Genomic DNA, 8,471 nt, shown 5'->3' with positions numbered 1-8,471 from the left:
ATATATATACACACACATATATATATCTGTACTATTACACCCATAAAAATGAGGCTTGATCAGATTGTTTTGTCTTGCCTCCCTTCTGCATGTCCCCTCTCTCTTGCTTTTGTCTCTTTTCTTCCAGGGTTCACACACTCTGCCTCGAGGGCTGAAGCACTAGATGCTCTTTAAAAAAAAAAAAAGCCTAATTGGAGAGGATACCAGCCCTGAAATCGGGAGGACCAGAGTTCAAATCTGACCTCAGACATTTAACACTTCCTTGCTGTGTTACCCCGGGCAAGTCACTTAACCCCAATTCTTCTTAACTATGGGCAGAGGGAGAGGACTACTGTGTCTCCCTGAATCCTTAGGAGCAAAGCCTCCAAAAGCTGGTAAACCTGGTTCTAGAAGTACCACTGGAATGATCACTGATATAGTTTATAACCAGTATGGTACGATTGAATTGCTCCCAAAAATCAAAGCAAATTTTAGTTCACCACAAGATTGTAAGCTGGCACTCCTTGGAACTACTATGATTATCAACTTGACATGGAGACTAATGGCATATCAGGACAAATGAGAAGCACCAACGTATATTTTGCCTCTTTGGCATAATACTCCTCAATTACTGGGCACATGAAATAAACTGAAAGATATGAAAGCCTCTATCATATTCCATAGTCACATCTCAAATCTTATCTAATGTTGGGAAGGGTGAAATATTGGTTTCTGATGAAAGTTCCCTCCATTCCAAGTTAAAGAATATGTTGCTGATCAATGAAAAACAATCATAAGAAATAATTTTTAAATCAAGGTTAGACAAAACAAAAACAAGTCATGTAAATCTGAGGAAAAAAACATTGATATTCATTTAAATCAGAATTTCTCAAGAAGCAATGGACACTCAGATTGGCCAAATATACCAAAGCAACAGTTTGCTACATTCCTAATAATAGTTGGACTCATGCTTTCAAAGTTAGAGTAATTAATGAAAATTATAATTTGCTATAAGCATAAACAAATTTATTTAACACAGCAGTTACTGAAGTATGTGAAATCACATTTTCAGGATCAACACACAATGATCTATATGGTGATTGTTGCCATGGTAAGGACCACTGGGGTAAAGATGAAGCTGCCAAGGAATATTCCTAAGGACAGGTATCATATCATCACAGCAGAAGTGACTTCAGAAAAATTAAAGACTTGCATGTAGAGGGCCCAAACTCTGGAGAAATATACTTGAAACAAGGATACTTGTAACAAGGTGTTAACTCAGTGGAATTGATGAGATAATGGTTCTTGTGTGTGTGTGTGCACAGTTCTCTAATCAACAGTACTTTCTCCTCCCTCTTCTCCTCCTCTTTCCTCTCTCTCCCTCCCTTTCTTTTTCATCTCCTCTCCTTCCCAAAGCCATGACCTAAGTCTTCTACTTCCTTTTCTCTGGGATAAGAGTAATCGATATGCTCACCCAGAATCAGCTCATTTTCCAAGCACAAAAATAATTTCCAAAAACAAATAAACAACACCATACTCTAACGCTGAAAAATATAGGAGCAGTTAATTTGGGGAAGCAACAAAGTAAAAACATTAATTAGCAAAATCTGAGAAGAGGCCAACTACATTCCTGTGTTTAAGGCTAGAAACTCCCTAATATACTAGGAAATGAAGAATTGGCTAGAACGAGTCAGATGGGAGCCCTTACCAACAGCTCTAGGTTTGTCTTGGAGAAATTCTGGGGAGAGAGCAGAGGGACTGTGTCAGAGCAAAAACCATGGCTTATGCAATTATCCTTTACTAACTTCCATGAGATATCTTCCCCAGCTCCCCCATACCTGAGGCAAACTTGGGAAACAGAAGAGAAGAGCTGTGCCTTCCTCTTGTCTTTGAACTTGTCTCTGTATTGTCAAATGAGCTGTGAGTCCAGGAACTATCAAAGTAACCACTATGAGGACTTTGGACATCAGGGGGTAAGTTCAAGAAGCATATTGATTTTTTTTTTTAATTAAAGCTTTTTATTTTCAAAACATATGCATGAATAATTTTTCATCATTAATCCTTGCATAGCTTTGTGTTTCAGATTTTCCCCTTCTTCCCCCACTCTCTCCCCTAGATGGCAAGCAATCCAATATATGTTATACATGTTAAAATATATGTTAAATTGTATAAATATGTTTTTATATATTGGATTTATCTTGATGCACAAGAAAGATCAGATCAAAAAGGAAAGAAAATGAAGAAAAACTGCAAACAAACAATAAATCTGGAGCCCCCCCCAGACCCTCATCACTAAAGGACATTCATGAGTGTTCCAAATCCTAAGTACAAGTCAATTGCTTCTGAGTTTCACAATATGTGAATTCTTTACAGAGAATACACAAAGTATTTATAAAACCCTATAAAGAAAACATATTCTGAGGATCAAAAAGAATACAATGAAGTCCCAGGTGTGTAAAGAGCATTTCATTATTAATTTGGTAATTATTGAGCAACCCAAAACACTGTCTCATTTATATCCTCTTTTTTGATTACTAAAAAGGTTTTGATTCAATTTTTCATTCTTGGCCAACTCATGCATTGCAAATATATTATAGTGAGAATTCTAGGGCATCTTATGTCTACATAAGAAATTGTTGAACATAAAATTTACTGACAATCCAATAAAGTCATGAACAATATAAAACAAAGCTTCTAAGATGGGATGACAGTTTAAGTCCAATATGATTCTGTCTAGGTCTAAGGCTAATTGTTACCTTTCCTGATTAGAATGAAGTATGACTCACTAATTAAAGGAAGTCATGACAAAATAATAGACCAATGTAATATGTATTTATGATATCAAGTTAAATGACTCTACAGAACAACATTCAAATGAGTTTAATCTCGATGCTGATGCCAAATGATATTTTTTTATATATCATGGGGAAATAGTGAAGTTTTCAATCTGAAATCAATACAAATTTGTTAGAATCTTTACAAAGTGTTAAGTCATTAGATTTGATAGACAATAATTATCTAATTTAGCATGGCTCAGTATGATTGATAATCACTTAGGAGATGTTATGGGCCAGAAGAAATAAGGTACTAAGTGGAACTAATAGAAACAATGAAGTATTTAAGTACTCATTGGAGTTCACAAGTGTGGGAGATTCACAAAAGTTAACTTTGTGAATTCACACCTCCCCTTAGTTCTCCCTCCTAGGGCAGGAGTAAACTGTGATCACTTTATAGCAAATCCTCATGAGCTACTTTTACCCTTCAGGTTTTCAACTATCTAAAAACCATTCAAATATTTTAAAATATAAAAACTACTTTCTCAGTGATCCATTATATTCAATGTGGAATGAGCATAAGAACTGAGGTCAGATAAGACGGTTCCCCTAGTATCTGACTGCAGTCTTTTGCTTCTTTCCTTCCCTGAATACAAATCATCATGACCAGAAATGCTAAGGAGGTATTTTTTTCCAGGCTTGACAATGAATTATAAGATTCATTTTTAGATTCAGTCATCAACCAACCAGTGGTGACAAGAACTTCTTGGGATTATAGCTAATGCCAAGGACAAACCATAGGTGAAACATGAAAGAAAGCCATGTCCTAACTGGCCAGGACCTCTGAACCTTGCAAGGTACTTGAAATAAACATTTTATGTTTACTTTGTTTTGGGAGATAAGAGAAAGAAGAGTACATCAAGCTACTTGAGATTTTTTTTCCCCAGTATTTCTTCACATGTCCTTGAATTCCTCTGTGTCTTGGGTGTTTTTGGTGTAGAAGAAACAACTGTCCTATATGGGACATTTACCATATATGGAGTAGATTTAAGGAATCAGATGGAGAGTGAGAAATTCTGCAAGCAAATGACAAACCATGCAACCTATTAATACAGGCTGCAAAAAATGATTAACTTGGTAGAAATATACAGCAGAAGCTCACTGAAACAGGAACAAATGCTCAAGATATTTTTGACAATTCAAAAAATATTTAGATTCTTCTACATTTTGATACAAAACTGTCCTTTGTAACCACTCACACTTCAACTACTTCTGTGTTAGTGCTAATGTCACAATCAGCAACCAAATCTAGTTCCCCATGTCTGAGGCAGGATCTATTCCTTTACCAGTCAATGTATGCTCCCTTTAATGGGGTTTCTTTTTGGTTCTCCATAGGGAGAAATGAAGACATCCAGATAAACTACACAATCTTGGTCTAAAGTACCAGCCTCACTTTTTAACCTTCTGTAAATCCCTGGCAGGATTGAGTAGGTTTACACCTATGTTTACATCTTGTTAACAACTTGAATGATCAGGTTAAATGTGGATAACAAGAATATTTTACAGGTTAACTAGCCTACTAGGGAGACAAAGGCTGAATATGATGTGAATTCAGGAGTGTTTTACTGGTATGGGAACATGGTCCATTAAAGGAAAATCAAGACAAGTGGCTTCAGTGTCTGCCACAAAAACAGCTGTGGCCACTACCAGAAGATAGTGTGGGAGGCTTTTAGTAACATTGTCCAAAGTTTTACTCTAGTATCCTACAGAACAAAAGTTTTTCTGTTCGTATATTATTGATGGACTAACAGCACCAGTGCAAAGTTTATTCCATCTTCTCTGCCCCAGCTTCTTCTAATAGGCACAAAACCAAATTTTCTTAGTTTCTATTTTATTAATCTGTCCTCTGAGTTTCAGAATTTCTAATTTGGTGTTTATTTAATGGGGGAGGGGGGCATAATTTGTTCATTTTCTAGTTTTTTTTTTTTTTTTTTTTTAATTGCATACCCAATTCGTTTTATTCACGTAGCTAGTACTTTTGTGTGACCAGTCACCCCAGGGTATGCCCCACCCAGAGAGAAAGTCTTATAGATATATTTTAAATTTCTCCAGATCCTCTGACTAAAGGTCCTCCTAGTGCTGAACTAGCCTCTAGTGGCCATTTCCCCCTCAGCTATTTAGAGAGAGAAAAAATTTCCCTAAGAACTTCTTTGGCTGCATCCCACAGGTTTTGTTGTCTCCTTGTCAATCTCTTGAATGACATGATAAATCCAATTATGGATCCCAGCTTTGGGCAATCTAATCAAAGAATTAAATCCCACCCAAACTTGTAAAGAGTTCCCCCCTTAGATTAAATTCCTGGAAAGAGTGGGTGGAGTCTGAATAAGATTGAGAAAAGTGTTAATTCAATCTCCTTTTCAATAATGTCTTTCAGAGGCTGAACTTTGAAATGAGCTCTTTAGAGAAAGGGGAAACTCTGCATCTCCCTAAATTGTTAATTATTAAGAATCATTTCTCTCAAAAGGCTCCTACTGAGGGAGAAATGGCCACTAGAGGCCAGTTCAGGACTAGGAGGACCTTTAGTCAGAGGATCTGAAGAAACTAGCTGCCTTGGAGCATTTGAGAAAAGATTGGGTCGGGCCCGAACAAGCTATCGCAACCAGCCACAGGATTGCAGGAATCATAGAAGGATGGAGACTGAAACTGGAATTCCAATAAGGAAAAAACAAAACAAAACACACCAAGAAGGTTCAGAGGATCTTGAATTGGTTCCTGCCCCTAAGTTTTTTTAGCCCCCCAAAGTTCTTCATATAACAGATTTGTGCACACTTTGATTTTTGGGGTGACATTAGGGATTGTCAAGAAAGACTGGGGCTACAAATAGAAAGGTTCTTGTCATTCAAAGCCTGATCTTCAGATGGACTCTTTGAAAGAGAAAATAATTGAAGATGGCCAAATCCCAAATCTAACTTCTTGGGGTCCGGCCAGCCCAGATCTCACTTGCCTTCAGACCCAGCAGCAAAAGTCCCCCTGACCTCTCCATCCTACCTTGTGGGTCCCAATTCGCCTCTTCCCCCGCCCTCACCTCTTGGGGTGGGGGTGAAGATGGGGTGGAGGGCCTGACTCCGGAAGGCGGGTTGCGGGCCAGATTTCCTCCCCCCTTCAGCCGTAGCAAAATCTCAGCAGCCTGTGCTTCTCTTCACCCAGCTGGATCAGCAATTCCCCTGCCCACGCGCCGAGATGGATTCCCAAGTCGGAGCCGAGTTCAACATCCTTCTCGCCACCGATTCCTACAAGGCAACTCACTACAAGCAATATCCACCAAACACAAGCAAAGTTTATTCGTACTTTGAATGCCGCAAAACCTTTAGGAAACCAAATTTGGGTGGAAAATGAGGAAACTGTGTTTTACGGGTTGCAGTACATTCTCCTTAAATATTTAAAAGGTAAAGTAGTGACCAAAGAAAAAATCCTGGAAGCCGAAGAGGTCTACAGAGAGCATTTTCAGGTTGACGTCTTTAATAAAAAGGGATGGACTTATATCCTTGAGAAATACGACGGCCATCTACCCGTGGAAGTGAAAGCTGTTCCTGAGGGTTCCATCATTCCTAGAGGGAACGTTCTCTTCACCGTGGAAAACACAGATCCAGAATGCTACTGGCTGACCAATTGGATCGAGACCATCCTTCTTCAGACCTGGTATCCAATCACAGTAGCTACATACTCCAGGAAACAGAAAAAAATTTTGGCAAAGGCTTTGATGGAAACATCCGGGAGCCTAGATGGCCTGGAGTATAAATTACATGATTTTGGCTACAGAGGAGTCTCGTCACAAGAAACGGCCGCTATAGGATCATCGGCTCATTTGGTCAACTTCAAAGGAACCGATACGATAACGGGACTTACTTTAATTAAAAAATATTATGGGACCAAAGATCCGGTAGCTGGATATTCTGTTCCAGCTGCAGAACACAGCACCATCACGACCTGGGGCAAAAACCGGGAAGAGGAGGCATTTAAACATATAGTAACACAGTTTTCATCGGTTCCTGTGTCTGTGGTCAGTGACAGTTATGACATTTATAATGCATGTGAGAAGATCTGGGGTGAAAATTTAAGACATTTAGTTGTATCAAGGAGTAGAGAAGCACCCATCATCATCAGACCCGATTCTGGAAATCCTGTTGAGACTGTCTTAAAGGTCTTGGACATTCTAGGTAAGAAGTTTCCTGTTACTGAAAACTCAAGAGGGTATAAATTGTTGCCACCTTATCTCAGAGTTATTAGGGAGATGGAATTATATCAACATTTTAGAAGAGGTTGTTAAAGATGAAGAAAGAAAATGGAATTGAAAATGTTTTGGTTCTGGTGGAGCTTTTTACAGAACTTGACGAGATCTTTAATTGCCCTTCAAATGCAGTTATGTAGTTACCAATGACCTGAAATTAAGTCTTTGGATCCAGTTACTGATCCAAACAAAGGTCAAAAAGGTAGACTTACATAGGACACCTACTGGAAATTTTCTTACCCTCGAGGAAGGAAAAGGAGCTCTTGAAGAATATGTTGAAGAATATGGTCATGATCTTCTCCAAACTGTTTTTAGGAATGGAAAGATGATAAAAAACTATTCCTTTGATGAAGTAAGGAGCAATGCCCAGTTGAGTAATGAACTAGAAAACGTACCTTCTGGGATCTGTGATCCCAGCCAGTGTGATGCATTTCTGTACAGATGGGTAGGGGGAGGTATTTTATGATCCAAACTATTGGTTTTAGACATAATGCTCTTTTATTTTTCTGTCAATCTTTAAAACTCAAGTAAGAAAATGGAATATAATTGTAAAAGATTTAATGCTGAAGTATACTACCAATCTAGTATCTATAGGATTTTCCCTCTGGGTGGGGCATACCTTAGGGAGGCTGGTTACACAAATGCTGGATTTCCTGGTTCCATTGAAGTATTTATCTTTCTATGCTCTCCCAACTCTTTCATATTTTTGGTGTACATTGTATCCCTTTATTTTGTCTGTAACTTCCTTAAATAAATGTACCTTTTGACAAAGAGAAAGACTTGTGAATTCTTCACATGATTAAATCTGAATTTTTGGCGTCTACCATCTAGTGTCTAGATCACCCACATCGGTTTGAAACTGATCTGAGAGGGGCGGAGAAGACACACTCGACTTTCTAAGCTCTTCTCTTACCCTCTTTATCAATATTATATCGAGCCTCAAAAATAGTCTTGAATCTACAATTCGTAAAGATAAGAAGTAGAACTCACCAGCTTGGGGCCATAGAGCTTTTCCAGGGCCGATTTGCATCAGGCAGAGACCCTGGGCAGACTTTGGGGCGGTCTGCGGTCTGTAGTCAGCTGCTAATACACAGTCCCACAAGAGGCTCCGGCCTGGGGCGGTGACACTTTCACCACTTAGTCTCTAGCCGAGGGCAAGCGATAATCCACTCAGCCCTACTAAGTAGTTTGATAGCTCGGCCAGTGCTGAATCCACTTCCTGTTGGGGGAAGGGAAAACTCTCACCCAGAGCACTCCCATACCTCGGAGCCGGAAATCGGTTTACATCTTTCCCTGCTCTGCAGAGGAAGCTGGTAACCCCCTTGCCTAGGAGACCTACCCTAAAGGCTTTAAAACATGAATAAAAAGATGAAAGATGAAAAGAACAATCGACAGCTTCTATGCAGAAAAAAGAGATAAAACCTGAAGAG

The 8,471-nt window shown here is 38.9% G+C and overlaps 1 pseudogene; it reads left to right on the top strand.

The window, feature by feature from the left end:
* The first annotated feature begins 5,935 nt into the window (after positions 1-5,935).
* Positions 5,936-7,507, top strand: LOC116419546 (annotated as a pseudogene).
* The last annotated feature ends 964 nt before the right edge of the window (positions 7,508-8,471 follow it).

This window comes from Sarcophilus harrisii, chromosome 5 (assembly GCF_902635505.1).
Source record: "Sarcophilus harrisii chromosome 5, mSarHar1.11, whole genome shotgun sequence".
Taxonomy (NCBI): Eukaryota; Metazoa; Chordata; class Mammalia; order Dasyuromorphia; family Dasyuridae; genus Sarcophilus; species Sarcophilus harrisii.
The sequence above is the reverse complement of the archived record's forward strand: the minus strand, read 5'-3'. Positions and strand labels throughout refer to the sequence as shown.